The following is a 19,009-nucleotide window of genomic DNA, read 5'->3' as shown; positions in this document are numbered from 1 at the left end:
GTTGGCTATAAACTGTAAGCAACATGTAAAATTGTCCTCACTAATAATGAATAAGCGATTATGATGTAGCCTAATAAAGCTTAACAGTGCGACCACCAGAGCTGCTGTCCAGCCCATGGCGCACACACACCGGTCTTTGTGAGAGCTGGCCCATCATCTACAGGTAGAACAATTATTGTAAAACACTTACAGTATGGCTGTTTCCATCTTATGTCAAATGCAAACAGCAACAGACAATAAACAAGGCTCAAAATCAATGCCCAAATTAAAAGCTCTGTGATATATTTTGTTCATTCTCCATAATTTCTTGTAACTTCATCAAACAAATGCATTGTTTGCAGCATGTGCTTATGAACACAGACAATAAGATGACATGCTCTGGCAGATGTTGCAGTAGGTGCTAGAATGCTGGTGGTCCTAATTAAGGAAATGTTGTCCAATAATGAATCAATGGACAACACTGAATAAAACTTTGTGTTAACTTATTGACACTTTCCGCCGCTCTGACTCAGGCTCTTTTTTAAAGATAAATGTGCACAGTCCGCATATAGCCTACTGTGTGAGATGAGTGTGTTCCTTTGGCTCTCCTCGGTAAGTAATAAGAGCAGAAGAGGGGCATCATTTCCACTGGAACATTGTTCTCTTACTTACAAATCCTCACAGTCCACATGAGAGAAGATCACAGCTGATAAAAGTCTTGATACACTCATCTGAGCCGCCCTCAGTCATTACTGTGGGCTCAAACAATAAGCTTAACAAGCAGCTGCCAGTGGTGCAAGGAACGTTTTTTAACAACAAACAAAACAAAAAACTTTTTATTTTGTACCAGATGAAACGAGAAAAATATAAAATGACAACATGGTGTAGCAATGGCCTTTAGAGTTCAGTTTGAAATAAACATGGGTATCACATGCAGTTGTGTTCATGAAAGATACATTTACATGAAACATTATCACTCTGTCTCGGACGTTTGTTTGTGTGGCTGTGTTTAGCATATTGATGGTGGACAGTTCAGAGAGTCACATTGATTTTTCTACCTGGAAAAAAAAAAAACATATTTCAATGAAAACATAACAGTGGACCTTTTTATTCACTTAAAGGGCCATTGTCCAACAGGTCTTCCAGCCCCGACAAGGTGCATTGAACAAGAGCCTTTGTAACACTACAAATTTGGTGTTTTGTTATCTATTTTTTTTTAGAAAGCAAGCATTCTTGTGGTGAGCTTGAATAGCAGGTACAGTAGAGACATGAAAATATAGAGTACAAAAAAAGTAATAATAACTGTGTGTGCGGCTGACAAACAAGGCACTGAATAAAGAAGGCTATGTTTGGCCGGGGACAAGTGACTGTACAGGTTCGTCCACACCAAGATCAACAACTACGCTATGACAATAACAATGTAAACACCAAGAATGCACTGCGCAACTGTGTCAGCAGCTTAGGAAAATAAATATTGATGGATAACGTGGATATTGATGACCTTATATGTGTGTGTGTATATATATATGTGTCTATACATTATGCCCATTATCAATATGTGCCAGCGCAGGAAGTAGTGTGTCCTTCATACAGTGAGTAAGCTAGTCTTACTGCAAAGTTACATGACTTGAAACTTTAATTTAAAAAATTGAAAACCGTGACCCAAAAGGAGAGCGAGGCACTGTGGTGTTTGTTAGTGTTTTGTTTTTTACATTTAAAAAAAAAAAAAAATTGATCAACCAATCAGCCTGCTTGTTGATGAGGTCCATGAGATTTGGGGAATGTGTGCATGCTTCTCTTAGGAGAAATGGATTTTTAGAGGTCATAATTCTAGCCTGACAGGAACACTGTTTCTGGAAAGAGATGCGGCTGTTTATTTTAGATGTAAATTGCACCACAAACTCAACATCTTCCAACAAACTTCCGTCCACCTCCATTGTACTGGAGTGGAGACACAAATCTCAAAAAAGTTGAGATGAAACATGAAACTAAAGCTATCTGCATGGTCCCCAGAGGGAGGAGGGAAAACACATTTTATTTTAGTAATTTGGGTAACAAAAGAACCTGAGACAGGATTTCTTTTCAATTCCTGGCACCTTACCTTGTTTCTAAGTAACAAAATGCTCAATGCTCTCCCGTGCACACACACACACACACACACACACACACACACACACACACACACACACACACACAGATTCATTCTAACAAAATTCATGAGACACAGTAAGTCAGGAGCAGATTTACAGTCACTGCTGCAATATAAACAGCACAGTTACAAAGTAGCTTTGTAGTGTGTTTGTGTTGTGTTGTGTACTGTGACTTATTGAGCTGTGTGTGTGTATATGTGTGTGTTTGTGTGTGGTGTGTGTGTTTGTCTCCACCCTAACTAAGGCAAACACAGCAGCAGCTCCCAGCCCTCATCTACTCTCACGTCTCATCAGCATCCCTGGAGAGAGAGACAGCCTGCTGAGGAGACACGCACACACACACACACACACACACACACACACACACACACACACACACACACACACACACACACACACACACACATACGCACACACATACAACTGAAGAAGACTGTTGACTTGTTTGTGTGATTGGAGAGTGAGTTTTTGGAAGTTCTCTCCTGTTACCTTTGTGTATATGTGTGTGTGTGTGTGTGTGTGTGTGTGTGTGTGTGTGTGTGTGTGTGTGTGTGTGTGCGCACGCGCGGCCACGTGTGTGCGTGAGTGTGTGCGTGCATGTGTGTGTACATGAATTTTCATCTGTGGTGGTCATTTAGGAAAGAAGTCACGCTCTCTGCTTTTACACACACAAACACACACACACACACACACACACACACACACACACACACACACACACACACACACACACACTCAGTGGATGTGTCAGACCTCTGGCATGAATTCAAGGGGATAATTACAGGAAAGAGTTTTTGGCTCTGAATGCCATTTGATTGCATTGCCTCTTCCTCTACTGGAAGTCAAGAGTGGTTTGTTGAGTGTGTGTCTGTGTGTGAATGCATGCATGTGTTACCATGGCAACAAGAGAGTGACTGTTGTAGTTTTGTACAGTGAGAATGATATGCTCCATGGTTAAACAGAAAGATACAGACTGTCACTGTCATGTTTATAATCTTCAAAATTAAAGATCGGCCAACTTTTCATAATGTCTCACTGCACTGCACAGTATGCACCATGATACTCTCTCTGGAAGGCATTTAAGACAAATTATATTCTGAAATAATATTGTTCCTCTTACCTATGTAGCTGTTCCTTACAGGTGGCAAATAGGTTGGGCAGACTGCATGTAACCTAACAGGCATCACCCAGGTAAAAAAAAAAAAGGTTCCTTGCACCACTGGCAGCTGCTTGTTAAGCTTATTGTTTGAGCCCACAGTAATGACTGAGGGCGGCTCAGATAAGTGTATCAAGACTTTTATCAGCTGTGATCTTCTCTCATGTGGACTGTGAGGATTTGTAAGTAAGAGAACAATGTTCCAGGGGAAATGATGCCCCTCTTCTGCTCTTATTACTTACCGAGGAGAGCCAAAGGAACTGTTGACATCACCTCTGTAACTCAGCTACAGCTGATTTTCTTCACTGGTTGTTTCTACTACTTATTATTAATTTAATTGATAATTTAATTCAAAACAAAAACTACACAATTTCTCAAGATATCAAAGTAACAGCCTCAGAAATATTGTTGTTTTATTTGTGATCAACAGTCAAAAACCTGACGACATTTAGTTTACGGTATGATATAAAACAGAGAAAAATCAGCTAATTATTATTTTATAAGCTGTAACCAGAGAATGTTTCATGTAGGGCTGAGTGTTACCATGGTAATTGATATCCATGTCCGTTCAGAACCAATCACGATGTTTGTTTACAATAACTTCAGGGTAGAAAACCTCTGCATTATGCATTAGCTTACAACCAATTTAACTGTCTCTATTTAATGATGCTATTTCTAAGTGTATACATCTAAATCATCTAAAATATATGTCTGATGCTTTAATATCTCATCATTAACAACACTAACATTCAGTTGGAGACCTAATTTACCTGTTGGACCACAGACTAAAGAAAATGACAGCTTAAGTTTACCCAAAACAAGCAGTTAGTTCAACCAGCGATGAGATGTTGCTGCTGGGTAGATATTAAAGACCCTCGCAAGGCAACGCAGTTCAATCATCACAGCAGAAATGCAACATAGGTCGGACCCTCGTGTGTAACCTTACACCTTTAAACATTGCAGTTATGTCTACCCGATAGGGGCTGCTGTTCTGTTTGAATGCTTTTTTAAGAGAAAGGAGAGGTTGTTGACCTCCCCTACATGCACAACAGCTCAACACTTGTTCCCACGTCAAGTTGACTATAGAGACTTTGGAGGTGGAATGAAATAGAAAGGGGCTGGTCTGTCATTGGACCCATAATTACACTAATAATAAGGTATATGAGTAAAAAAATGACTAGCCATAGTTTTATGATTTTCATTATTATTGTTTCTAAAAGATTATTTTCTCTGTCCAGACAACGTAAAGGTCATATTGAAAACATTTCTATAAAGACAAATCATTTTTTTAAATAGTACATCTACTGAGCTTGTAGAAAGGTGCAGAATGAAAATATATTTTTTCCTGTGAATGGGAATTGATCATTTTAAAATATTTGTCGGGTCCAAAGTGATAGTTTTGTTTATCTCTGTGTAAGAATTCTGACGGTTGATTCAAGCTTTTAACCAACAGTCTAACACTATTGGAATCAAGTGGTAACTGTGTCCTATCAGCATCAACAGTCTTGGTAGTTGCAAGTTTGTGATGCAATATATAAAAATGACTGATTTCTGTCTACAGTATGCACCCAGCATACGTTAGCGAGCTAGCGTTAGCAATGTTAGCATTAGTAATGTTAGCTTTAGCAATGTAAGTGTTAGCTAGCATTAGCTAGCCTTGGCAATGATTAATGTTTGCTAGCTAGTGTTAGCAACATTATCTAGTGGAAAAGCTGGCAACCGATTGAGGGACGGATGATTCGAACAGCAGCGATGTTGTGGTGTGACTGCAATAGAAGGGGGAGATGGAATGTCACATTTAGTGGCTGAATGTTATCAATAACACCTTTAAAAGACCCACATGACAAAATGTTTACATTTTGAATGAGGTTTATATTTCTAGAACAAAATCCAGCCCTTTAGTATTCATGGTTTGGAGCAGTCACTTATTCTCCATGGCCTCATGATAAATGACAAAGAATGCACTGTGACAAATGGTGTCAGACACTGCATCAGTATGTATGTGTGCGCTGTAAGACAGTGACACTAAAAATGTTTTATTTGCTGAAATCAAATTCTTATTTGTCAAATGGGGTCTTGGCATAGTGTTTACAGTATTATCGATCTATATAAGCAGCTCCTTCTATAGCCCCATTCACACTGCTCTTTCAGTGTTTCAGGATCAGGGGTGTGTTGGTCTGATGGTGTTCACAGTCTGAAACCTAAACAGATCCTTCACTCATCAAATAAAAGAGAAATTACCCACAAAGCAACAACAGTATTGTGGTAACTGCTAGTGTCTTTGGCAACTTATATGTCCTCCTGTCTGTCCTATCGACTCTTCGTCACATTTCTGCCCAAAAAACAGCATCTGTCCCCGGCAGCAGAGCCAGGTAGCTCCCGCAGTTGAATGGAGGGGATTATGTGACTTCATTTAGAACAAAAAACTTGAACTCACATGTCTTTGTCGCTTCCACTTTTGTGTTGTTGTAGTTACTGTCTCTGGAAACTGGTATTGTAAATTACAGCGGATACATGTTTAGATTAACAGGAGGAGACCGGGGGAAACACATTGAAAAAAACACACAGATGTCAACGTCACGATGTGTACCGTCCGCAGCACGGTGTGTGTGTGTGTGTGTGTGTGTGTGTGTGTGTGTGTGTGTGTGTGTGTGCGCGCGCGCGCGCGTGCGTGCGTGCGTGCATGCATGCGTGTGTGTGCATGCGTGCGTGTGTGTTCCTGCAGTCCTGCTGTGTGGATATATGCTTCCTGTGTGTCCCACAGTCCTGGTGGCTGGTGGTTAGGCTGTTGGTTGACCAGCACTGTCATTAGAGCCACACAAACCAGAGTTGGTTTAAAGTCTGTCTGGCACCAGGGCATTTTATAGTGGATCCTTCTGGGTCCTGTATGTTGGGGGGTGGGGCCTCCATGGATCAGACCTGCTCGATCAGATTGGGATCTGGGGAATTTGGAGGCCTGGTCAATACCTTGGGCCCTTTATTGTGTTCCTCGAGCTGTTCCTGAGCAGTGTTTGCGGTGTGCCAGGGCACATTGTCCTGCTGTGTGTGTCCTACTGTCAACTGTGGCTTCAATTGTAGTCTGATCACCAGCTTGATGATTGGCCAACGCAACTCGTCATGCCCACCATGGGAGTGTGGATCCAATGTGAATCCACTCCCCTCTCTACAACATGCTTTGTGTTTTTTTCCCTCCCTCTTGGCACGCCTGCCAGACGTGACACTGGGGGCGTGGCTAAATACTCGATTTTATGTAAATACTATACATAAAATACTATACTATGCTATACTTAGCCAACTGCATCGACATTTCATTCTAATCTGCACTGTAAGGTGTAATTTGAATGACAAATAAAGAAAGTCTAAGTCTAAGATTTACATATATGTGTGTGTATGTGTATATGTGTGTGTGTGTGTGTGTGTGTGTGTGTGTGTATACTATAGTAATTAATTGCATGTTGGTGATAATGCAGCATTTGATGGCTCCTCAGTGGCCTGTCCAGGCAGTCAGTTGCAGTGAGTTTCTATGGTTCATTGATGCTCTCGCTCTGTAACTTTCCCTGGTATAAGCGCCATAGCTCTCATGCCTGTCAAATGTTTTGTGGAGGATTTTACAATTGAATCTAATCCAGTGAGGTTGTAAAATGCCTTCATTTCTGTCATAGTATGAGGATGAGTAATATAACATCAATCAGTCAAGATTTATTTGTGAAGCCCTGTTTGAACGAGTGCTATTAAAATAAATCGGAGAGCTTCTCTCTCTTTGTCTCTGGTTCTCTCGATGTTGGTATAGCTTGTAGGAAATTATTTAGGCTGGTCTCTTTGACCTTCTCTCTCACTCTTTCTCTCTTGATTTCTGGGTTTTATAGCTTGTAGGTACATTTAAAATAGTTGTTTGAGCGTCTCGCTCTTTCTCTCAGGATTTCTGTGTTTCTATAGCTTTGTAAATATGTAAGCTGAATAGTTATTTGATTTGTAGCTTGAATATTTAAGTAGTTCATTTGATCCTCTCCCTTTGTAGATTAGTATTAATGTTTTTACTTGAAATATGCAATGTCCCTGTGATCGTTTGGCTTAAGAATTCTCTTTTTACCTTTTATATATGAAAGTGATCTCTTGTTAGCTGCAACCAACACAGTGACCGATATTTCAGCAAATGAATACGTAATGATGTTGTCATTGACCAAATTAACATTTGACATCATCTGGCAACTTGTAGTGACTTTAGGAGCTAGTGCTTCCCACTGAAAAGGCAACACTGGTCATAAAGATCAGTCCCAACAAACAGGGAACATCTCTAAAATTTAAAAGAGATCTTGCTCATAACTTAAACTGCCATCAAAAAGTATACCAAGGTCTCCTGTAACAAGCTTGATGTATTGTGACAGGTGACCAATTGATGGCAGTGTTTGTTTTGTAATATGCTGGGGCCCAATAAGAAGGCTGAAATCCCTGTTATTCCCTATAGTGTAGGGAATTCAGCATGCTAAAGCTTCACATGTAACTGTAACATATCACAACTGTTGTCTGCCTAGCAATGAAAAAGAACACCATGCTTTCAGATTACATAAACCAAGGAGAGCATATAGCCTATAGGGAGAACAATAACGGTCCAAGAATGGACCCTTGAGGCACACCATAATTGATTGTGGAAAAAAGATGAAATTGCCAATGGAGACACAAAAGTTCCTTTTTGAAAGAGTGATGAGCAAAAGCTTAATGCAGTACCAGATATGTCCACCCAGTGCCTCAGCCTATATATAAGAATGCCATGATTAATCATATCAAAGGCAGCACTACAGTCCAGCAGCACACAAATTGAGCATAGGGCAGTCTCACTGCTATGGTACTACCAAAAACCAGATTGAAACTTTTCAAAGATACTGTTGTTTTCCACAGCAGCAAGAAACTGCTTAGGAACATTTTTTTTTCCAAACTCGTAGACATGAAGGGGCAGTCTATAAATGGGACAATAATTATCCAGGAGGGTAGGATCAAACCTACGTTTTTAGGATTGGTTGGACACAAGCAGTTTTAAAGTAGTCTTGGACACAACCAATAGACAATGAGCTGTTCAAAATAGAACGTAAATGGGGCCCAATCCATTACTTGAAATAAAAAACTTGGCTGGAATATTGTCATGAGGGCTGGAGGATACTCTCATTTCCGGTAGAGTAATAGAGGTAAAATAGCTCAAAGAATCCCAGCGCGGGTGATCAACATATACAGAGGTAGGCTCAGGGGTAATATCAAGTCTTATTAACCTTTCCAGCAAAGTGCCATAAAAACTTTTTTACAATTAGCATCACAATCAGCAGAGACAAAAAGAAAGGCTGGATTTCACAAACTGATCCATAGTCTTCAATAGAAATCTGGAAAGGCTCTGAAAAGTAGCATGTTTTTGCATCTTTCTATCCTATTATAAGGTAATAATAACTCTTTCATAGCCACACAGTGGATTCGGAGACCCAATTGCTTCCAACTACATTTAGCGTTTCTGCATTTCCTTATACAGCTACGAATATGGTTTTAACCACAGCTGTTCTCCAGTCTTTGAGTCAGATCTATTCTTCATAGGAGCTGTGAGATCTGAGGAAGAGGAACACAGAGAATTAAAAGAATTAGCCAAATCATTAGCATAGGAGAAATCAGGAAACACGTTGTCAAGGGAATTTAGAGGCACTATGCTCATTAAAGACGTGACTGTACTGTGAGCAGTCTAAGACTGTACTAGCAGCGTTTCTCTGATTTAAATTTTGAGTATTCTCTATTTCATTCAGCTTAAACTTAAAGTGTGTGGATCATGGTTAAGTTATTAATTATTCATGACTCTAAAAGACACAACTACACCAAATATTTTATTTTTCAATATTTATGGGACTGCTCAGCTTTTTGCCTTTGAGTTTTAAGTAAGTTTAGTCTCACGGCAGGTGAGTTCAAGTCTCAAGTCTTAATTCCACAGCTGTGACGCACCCACAAATGATTGTCCAACTATGACTGTGACTAAACTCCTTTCATAAGCCTTTAACCTTAACCTGAACTCTAAACTAGCAAAATTGTTCATATTTAATGGACTTTTCACCAATAGAATCTTTCAAACACCCTTACCCTTAGCACTTAAAACCATAGCCCTTATGTGCTTAAGGTATCCTTGATAAATTGCAGCTACCATGCTGAGATGAGGGCTTGAAAATTGTTTCTATTTTTTCTTTTCTACTTTATCAACAGTGATATGTTGTGGTTTCTTTCTTGTGACAAATGTACTTATTATAAGTCGCTTTGGACAAAAGCGTCTGCTTAAATGCCCTAAATGTAAACGTAAACATCAGGTTGTAGTGTCTACCTGACTATTAAAGTTCTTCTCATGCTGATTCAATCTTGTGAAATGAATGCATTGGTTAATCTGGAACAAAATACCATCACTGTTCTCTTCCATACAAACTACTACTAAGAGTGAGAGCATAATCTAAACCACTACAGCAAACGGAAATGCAAGACTTTATAGGTAAAAGAGGATGGATGTGGAAGTTCTACGGCCTGCAGCTATTCATGCTTTTAAAGTGTTGCATAATAAAAGAAAGTGAGGACAAACTGCTTCATCTGCCCTGAACTCAAAAGAATGGTAGAGCAGGTAAAAAATAGCAGTGGATCATCATTTACCACACTAGACTTTCACATGGGACTGTCTCAGTAGTCCCTCCGGATGGTCTCCATGAAGGATGATTTGGACCAGGTTTACATGACGCTGTTTAAAGTCATTATATTATGCCTCCAATTAAAGTTTTCTGTACTATATTGAAAAAGTATGCAACTGTGAAGTAAATCATACTGATAAACTCTAAAAATTCCACTGTTTCACTGTTTTGTATATATGTGAAGGAAATCTGGAGCAAAATCCATTAATTTCAATCAAACTGACATGATCAACACCTCAGGTCACAGTGCCAAAGTCAATCAAAACAAGAATTCATCTTGAGTTCAACTTGACCTTTGCGAGACAAAAAGCCAGATAATCTAAAACGGGGGACTCTCTTGGGATGGCTATGGCTAACAAGGTGAGTGTCATGAGACAGAAGAGTGTAGTCAAGCTATCACTTCTGCTAGCAAGCTATTTTCCAGCTGTGGCTCAGGAGGTAGCGTTAGTTGTGCAGTAATTGGATGGTCCATAGTTCGATCCCCAGATCCCCTGGCTGTGTGTCAAAGTATCCTTGGCCAGCATACTGTATCCTAAATTGCTTCAAATGGCTGTTCCGCTGGTGTGTGAGTGTGTGTGAATGGCTGAACATAGAAATGTTGTATCAGAAAGCACTGTATCTGCACCTTGCATGACAGCCACTGCCATCGGTGTATGAATGTGTGTGTAAATGAGTGAATGTGACAACACTTGTAAAGTGTTTATGTGGTCAGTAGTTATTAGACCATTCACCATGTTTGCTACCAGCTAAATATTTTCACAGTGTTGCCTCATTTTCCCTAAAGTCTCTCCATTATATTGACATTTTTGATTTTCAGTGAAGGTCTCAACAAGTAATGAGTGGATTCCATTAAATTAAATGTGACATTCATGTTTCCTGGAGGATGACTTGTATAATCTTGGTGGTTCCCTGATCTATCATTTATTATCGCCAACAGGTTGACATTTGTTGTTCAGAGTGTACTGTTTCAACGGCTATTGATTGGACTACTGTGGAATTTGGTTCAGGCATTGTTCTTCACCTCAAGAGTACTTATAATCCCTTGGTGAACCTTTTCAACTAGCTCCATTGCCATGGCATTATTTTTTACAATACTTTTATGATGAATTACATGCAAAACTAATGACATTCCCATCAAGCTTCACTGTGGTAGGTGATGGCTTGCAAAATGTAGCCTACTAAATGTGCTAAAGATGGTGACCATGGTAAACATTTTCATTAAACAAAAGCATGTTAGCATTGTCAATTAGGGCATGCTAGTATGCCAATATCAGCATGATAGCTCAAAGCAATGCTCTCAGAGCTGCAAGCATGGCTGGAGTCTTACTTGATTTTCTATGGCTCCAACAAATGAAAGTGAAAGGAGTAGTGACTGCACCTTTAATTTTCCGTGTCACACAGTTTAATGTAAGACTTTTTAACCTTTTACCCCCTTCATGACTCCCGGGCATTAATTCAGCAGCTGATCTAATTTACCAGCTTGGTACTTACACCACACTGCATGAGCTGATTGTCCCAGCTGTGAAAATTGACTTGCTGTGGTTTCATTCAGTTGCAGTGACTCAGAGGTTTTTCAGTCACTGTTGGAAATGACTGTTCCTCTGGAGAAGTGACCATCTGTCCCAGTGAACTGAACAGCGTTATCAGGCCAGGATTAAAGCTGACTGACAGGGCAGTCCAGAGCATCCCTTTCTCCTCTCTGCCCCCATTAGCCCTGCTCCTTACACCTCCCCTCAGCGTTCCACAATTATAAGGAGAAAGCATTCTTCAGCTCTGCCATAAGGCAAACTCAGTGTAATTGTCTTGACCCCTCTAGTGGTGCTGGTGTGTGTGTGTGTGTGTGTGTGTGTGTGTGTGTGTGTGTGTGTGTGTGTGTGTGTGTGTGTGTGTGTGTGTGTGTGTGTGTGTGTGTGTGTGTGTGTGTGTGTGTGTGTGATGATGGTGGTTTGAGTAGCGGGGACACAAATGACTGATTGAATTAAAATTTTTACAAAGGCAATTATGTCCCTTTTGTTCTGGTTTTTGCTAGTTTTTTCTGCTTTGCTTCCCCTTACATATTTATCAACACAGACAGGCAATAGTCTAGTTTCAGTAACTATGCATCAGTGTCTTGGTTTCATTGGCATATCAGGTGGTAAACTCAAATCAGTCTAAATAACCAGCAGTAACATTCCCTGTTAAAAAAGACAACCAGGACTAAAGAAAGGACACTGAACAGCCCATGTCTGTGAAAGGGCAACAGCCTACTGCTGGCAGAAATTGAGTTTGTCAAGGAAATATATGAACTGCAACAGAACAAATTAAATGTACAGTGGGCTATTTGATTCTAACAATAGCTTCCTACTGAAGAACTTAAAAAGATATGAGATTAGTTGAGCTTCGTGTTCAAGTTTAGTAACTACCTGGAGAATGTCTCAATATTTGAAAATATATAAGAACTTGTATTACTTTAAAGCTATAAGAAGTTACTTGTGAAGTCCCTCAGGATTCTGTCTTAAGCCATACAATCCCCAACTTTTCTTACAATGTGGAAAGTGAATTGAAACTGGAATCTGTTTTGTCCCAGTTAAGCTGGAGGAAGTTTTGTGTCATCTAAAACTCATGTCAGACATGCTGTTTTCAAGGGAGTAGGGGAAGCCTTATTATCCATGAATCTTATAAGGGAGATTTGAATACAGTGTCAGAGGCAGGGCCAAATTCATTCCAAAGAGAGCTTCTCAGTGGCACATGAGGCTGAAAAGGTTCAACCTCCTGGGTGTAAAATTACCCTGATGTTCCGCATAGCTTCTGTATTGCTCCCATAGAGTGTGCACACAAGACACTTCCACTGGTCGAGCAGCTAAGTTCTGGGTTAGCCATACGCTAACATAATTGCGAATAAACCGCAAAAAAGTAAATGGTGAACTTTCTAAATGTTATCGGATCCAATGGTTCAAATTCTTGAAGTGAAATGAGTCACTTCGTGGGGGTCGTGATGCTCAAAAGATTTATCCAGTGTTACAGCAGCTTCTTTCACAATGTAAGCTTATGAGAAAACAGTTTGGTCACTATGTCAAATTGGCTTTAAAGCCTGGTGCCCACCAGCTATATAGAGTTGGTTGTCATCTGCATAGTAATTAACATAAATACTGTGCCTTTGTAAAATGAGCTCTAGTGGTAACATACACATTTCGTAAAGTAGTGGACCAAGAACAAACCCTTGTGGCACATGAAATGTTGTTGTTTTGATGAGTGGCTTTAAATTGAATTTGCAACATTTGAACAAGGTCTTACTAATAGGACTGACAAATCTAAAACTCTCATTTTAGAAGGCAATACACTGAGGACACTAAGAGAAGTGAAAGATTTAGAGTCATCAGCACTATGAAAACTAAAGTTTTCTCCAAGCTTGACATTTAGAGGAAAGAAGACAGAAATAATATTAATTTGTCATATTTACAGGCTGACCTTCAGCATGTTTCTCACAGTTTCCTTTGTTGACTATTTCTGCTAAACATGACTAATAACGGATTTTGTTTGCTCTGTTTTTTTTCCATGTCCATCTACTGTACAACTCTGTCACACCTCCTCACAAGGTAAGACATTTGGTTTTAACATATCTGTTTATTTCCTGTTTTGTTTTCTCACAGAGGCTGGTTGTCTTGACTATAGTGGTTTTCTGCCCAGGTGCTCAGATCTGGTGCATGCTGAGGGAGAAATTGTTGCTTTGTTTGTTGCGCTGCTGCTTCTTTTACTTTAAAGTTTTTTAAAGTCAAGTTGCATTTAAGTGTGTACATCACTGTGCTGGGGCTTCTTTAATTGAGTTTGTCTGTATGAAGCTTTCTTAGTCCATAATATCAGGATGATGACAAAAAAAAACAAAAAAACAATCTCACTTAAAGATCCAGTCTTTGGTGTTCTGGAGTTTGCCCAGCTGTCATTTGTAGTACTTTAAGGAATCATTGTCCATATTGGCTTTAAAGACCACTTTCAAAGTCAGCCTGCTCTGTGAGTGCTGGTGTTGCTGCTAATCATTGAGAGACATATTTCCTATTCTTTTCACATGTGCAAGATGTTTGATGTCCTATCCAGGCAAATTTTATTGGATCACTATTGGCTAAAATAAAGCTGATCAAAATCCAATCCTTTTGGCACTGTTCTCTGCTGTTCTGTCCATCTCAGCTTGCTGGTGTAATAATATTACAAATAATTTGGTTGCACCAGACTCTGCTGTGACCAGTGACCATAGAGAACACTGGCCATTTTTTCACTGGTTAATATGACAGCAGTAGGTCAGATTTGCTGTCACTAATTAACATGTTTTTGTGAGTAACTTCATGGCCGCTCAAAATTAAACTTGTCTGGTTAAAGTAGCAAGAACCTGCAGTTTGTAACTCCTCTCTACAACCACAGTGGACTGACCGTTTCTGCTATCCCTCATATCTAAGAGTGTGAAAGGTCTTTAGCGGATTGTGTCATGTCAGTTTCAGGAGTTACATTCTGCCACTTTCATTCATAACAATAATGGCCTTCAGTACTTGGATAAAGTAACTTGTGTAACTAACTTAAGGAGGCTATAGCTTAATTTATTATGATTATTTTGTTGTGTCAGATATATATTTAATTAGCGTATAGGTAAAAATAAGCATCCGGTTTGACTTGGTATTGGCAAATGTCCAGTATTAAAGACTCAGACTCAACTACACATGCCAGGAAAGAGTGAGCCAGATTTTCATATTTACAGTAATTAGCTCATCTCTGTTCTTTATTCATATCACAAAAAGTCTGTGAGCATTCTTCAGGTAAGAGAACAGCAGTTATGATCATCAACATATTAAAATGAGAAGAAAGAAAGCTTGCTAGAAAGCGTACTCAAGGACCTACTCAAGGCAAGCTGCAGGGGCTCCTTATGGATCTGCTGTAGGGTACTGTGTGTCCCTGAGTGTGTGGGTTTGTTTGATGGCTTTTTGATTTGTGTGTGCTGATGTTAAACCTGGAAGACTGGCTTCATCCTCCCACTCAGCGCAGAGTGAGAGGTGACAGTGAAGTGAAAGGATAAACCTGTTCAAACAGAAAATGTGTTCTTTTGTGTTTTCTCGGTTGTTGAGCCTTTTCCCAATGCAGAGAGCCTTTAGCAGGAAGATTTTATTTTGTGTGTGATGGAGAGGAACAGAAAGAGTGAGCATTACATGCCCTCCTTCTGTCTTTGAATAATAACTTTGAATTATATCCTCTTTTTATGAAACGGGTCTCCCAAGTATTGTGTTGAATCATTTAATGGGGTGAAATATGAATATAGCAGGAACACAAACACAGCCTCCTTGGACAGGAAGGTTGTATCAGCGTTTTGTTTGCTGTGTGTCAGATGCCAGCTCTCCTCCAGAGGACAGACAAGGAAAGAAACAGAATAGCTCAATTATCTCTGACCACATGCCCTTGCTACATGCTGGCCTTGCACAAAGTCAGGACAGGGGAAAAAGCTCTTGATTCTTCCAGGACTGGTGTTTATTTTGGTGTTACAGCCATTGTTCACTTTTTTTAGCTTGAAATAAATACAAAGTATGTGTACATGGATAAGGTTACTACGACTACTGAGACTGTATCAGACTTAATTTAAGGCTTCACAAGACCACTGCTATTATTGTAGCTATACTATAGCTTCTCAGTGAAGTGTTTCCTTAATCTTCGTTGTTCGTAATTCTTAAAAACAAATGGCTGTCTTTCCATGAAATTCACCGAGCACATTCATGCTCCAGGGTGAGGAGCATGGACATGGGTTCCAATATTGTGTACATCCAACCCAGACCCTCAGGTCGACCCAGAGCACCCCGGAAGGATGACATATCCCATCTCGTTGCCACGAGAGGAATGGTTAGCTACCTTGCTCAGACTTCTGCCACTGCAACTTGGAAAATACAAAAGGGTAGTTATTTTTTCTGGTCAGAAAAATCTATTTGCGAAGCCATTTCAAATGATAAATGGACTGTATTTATATAGCGCTTCTCTAGCCTTACCGACCACTCAAAGTTCTGTACAACAGTCAGCATTCATCCATTCACACACACATTCATACACTGGTGGCAGAGGCTACCATACATGGTGCTCTAACCCCATAACTATTCTGACATACTGTACATTTTAAAAAGTCTTGAAACGCCCCTCACTAACTCTAACATACTAACACTTGGGTCCCTGTCAGATTTTCCGTGACAGTCCAAAGGATGTGACTTCATGCATGTTCTGGAGTGCCTCGTCTCAGTGCCTCTCTGCTCTGCTAACAGAGAGATAAAGTAGCTAACGTTAGTTTAGAAGTGGAGTCCACTAACATAAACCAACAACGAGCTTCCAACACAGAGGTTCCACAGAGCCCCCTTTAATGCACACACACTGTTTCTCTCTCTCAGTATGTGTCTGCTCTGTTAACTTTCTTCATCTGCAGTATGTTTCATAAAGTCTCCCAAAAACCACAACACCTTGTGTACATTTTTTTTTACCTCTGCTTCGTTCTCTTGGGCGGATACAAGAATAAGAGTAAAATATGCTGAAATGGGTTCACAAACATACTTGAGTGGTTGTTAATATACTTGGGCAGACTACCAAAGTGAAGTCTATGTGTGGGATACACTGCTATGGTTAAGCTTTGGTTAGGTGTAGGGTTAAAAGAGGTATTCAGTTAAGGTTAGGGGACCTTTAGAATGGGCACCATAGTAACCATGTGGTTAACTTTATGTCACCATCCTGGTCATGCTAAAAAAACAACAAGTAAACAAAGAGTGGGCTCCTGTGTTAAAGGAGCAGTCTGTAGTTTTGATGAAGAAATGTTAATGAGCTCTTTGTTTTCATGACTGAATACACTGAATAAACAAACTGACCTTAAAGGACAACACAATTTATATTGTTTGCTTTGTTTATATGTGGCAGACCCTGCCACCTTTCTAGCTTCAAACAGTGTTCTGGGACCTTATTTTCCTCTGAGAACAGGTGGTTTATTCACTGATGGAAAAAATGAATATATCTGAGTTTGTATTATTACCTACTTTCTGACTTTGAAACAATGAAACAGTGCCCCTTTAAAGTTTCATGTTTTGTACCTATGCAGACTTTGTCTCTCGATAATAGCATCACCTGACTTTTGCCTTTCCTCTGTTTGTTATCTGAATGTGAGTACTGTATATGATTTGATGTTTTTGGCCTTGTTGCATGTCAACATTGTGTACTGACTGTCAAGATCTTCTCAATCTGTTTTGCTGACCAAGAACATAATGCCCCTTTATTCACCATTTTTCAAAATGAAGAAGTTGGCTAGAAGTGCTTCACCCGTTGAGATTGGTAGGAATAAAGTATGTTTAGGTTGTGAGTAAAGGGAGCAAAGACAAGCTGATCGTGATGTTTTGTCTGTGCTGCTGTCTGCTTGTCAGCCTTGAACTCTACATATCGTCTGTACACTCTGCCCCCGAGGAGAAAGTAGACTTTCTATCTTAAGTGAAGGCCAGGTGCTGTTTATTCCCTCGCTTTCCTTGGGGCACAGTGGAGTTTTGGCGCCTGATCTCAGAGACGAGGATGGAAAAGACAAGACTTGAGGGACTAAAACCAAACATCTGCAGGCCTCTTCATAACATATCAGAGTTTGAGAAGATTAACTCTGCTCCTATGTTGTTTATGGAGGACTGAGGCTTCGCCAGTCTGTTTGTCAGTGTTTTTCTCTGACTTAGCATAGATGGCCTGACCACGGCGACCTCACAGATATTACTTTATCAGCAGAAAAAATAAACATCTGAAACATCATTATTGACTTTTCCATCTGCGGCTGGTTGGGTTAGTATCATCGCTCTTGCTGGCAGCCGGAGGAAGGGCTCATCTTCCATTCCAAAACATTTCTGGAAGCTCTCAGATATTTTCCTCCATAGACACAGAGTCCTTATGACCCTGAATGCAGAGCTCTGTGTGTGTCATCCTGGAGTGTCCTCATATTAACTCAGTGATGTCAGCCTCACAGAGAATGTCTTGCTGTGTGTGACGATATGTGTATTTATCTTGTCCTCCATCTGGGCTGCTGCAGGTCAGGGCTGTAACAGGAGAACTGGTCCTCCCTCCTTTTTGGACTGTGTTCTGTTTGTCTTTCGGTTCCCAACCTCAAGAAGAGCCACTCAGAGATGGGATTATGATACAGAGAGAGAAAGTGATGAGGAGAGGAAAAGGTCAGATATTAGGGGCGGGAAGCTGTTGCCTGTTTAAAATGAGATTTAGTTCTGCAGCTTAACTCTTCTACATGAGCTTCAGAGAGGCTGCTGCACAGAGCTCTTTACAAGGAAATACTGAAGAGTTAAACACACACACACACACACACACACACAAGCTTCCAAAACAGGATGAACTGTGGTCTCTCTCAGGCAATAAATGGATTTCATAGAATATCCCACTACACTGAAAATGACAAGTAATAATTTTAGACTTACATTCATAATGTTAACTTTTAACTTTATTGATATGCATTATAGGTTTGCAATGGTATGACGTTTTCACGTTATGATAACTGTCTGTAATGTGTAATGTTAAAAAAAAGGAAAAATTCCTTGATCCGTCCCTTTATCTGGACACCAAAAGCTAATGGGGTCTCTTCTGGGCTGAGACCCGTCCTCCATCTAAGTCTCACAGAGAACTGTTCAGTAGTCTCGTGTCATCCTGCTGACAAACCGACCAACCAACAAACAAAAAGACATGGGTGAAATCACAAGCTTCCAAATCCTCACTGACAGCAGAATTTCTAATGTTCAAAAACCATCTCAGCACCTCTCTCCAGCCAGGGCAGTGACCTGTGGTGACCTTTCTATGTCTGCGTTTGCAGTGTTCTTTTCTGGCTTCCTCCTTTTTTGACTGTTGGATTATTGACAGCATGGCAGCTGTCAGTGCTATACTTCATTCACTCGCTCACTGTTTGACGTCAGCAGCAGATCAGCAGCAGGATGCTGTTTGCTATTCTGCAGCAGTCTGAGGTGGAGACCGAAGCAGAATGAGCTGCTGTGGAAGTGAGGCATGGCTCAAAACACTGACTG

The 19,009-nt window shown here is 40.2% G+C and overlaps 1 protein-coding gene across 7 annotated transcripts in view; it reads left to right on the top strand.

Moving 5' to 3' along the window:
• LOC311252833 (pleckstrin homology domain-containing family A member 5-like) overlaps positions 1-19,009 on the top strand; it is a 227,601-nt gene that overhangs the window by 65,011 nt on the left and 143,581 nt on the right. The gene's annotated exons all lie outside the window — the stretch shown is intronic.

This window comes from Pagrus pagrus, assembly GCF_965226575.1.
Source record: "Pagrus pagrus genome assembly, chromosome: 23".
NCBI lineage: Eukaryota > Metazoa > Chordata > Actinopteri > Spariformes > Sparidae > Pagrus > Pagrus pagrus.
This window is presented reverse-complemented; position numbering and strand designations above follow the sequence as displayed.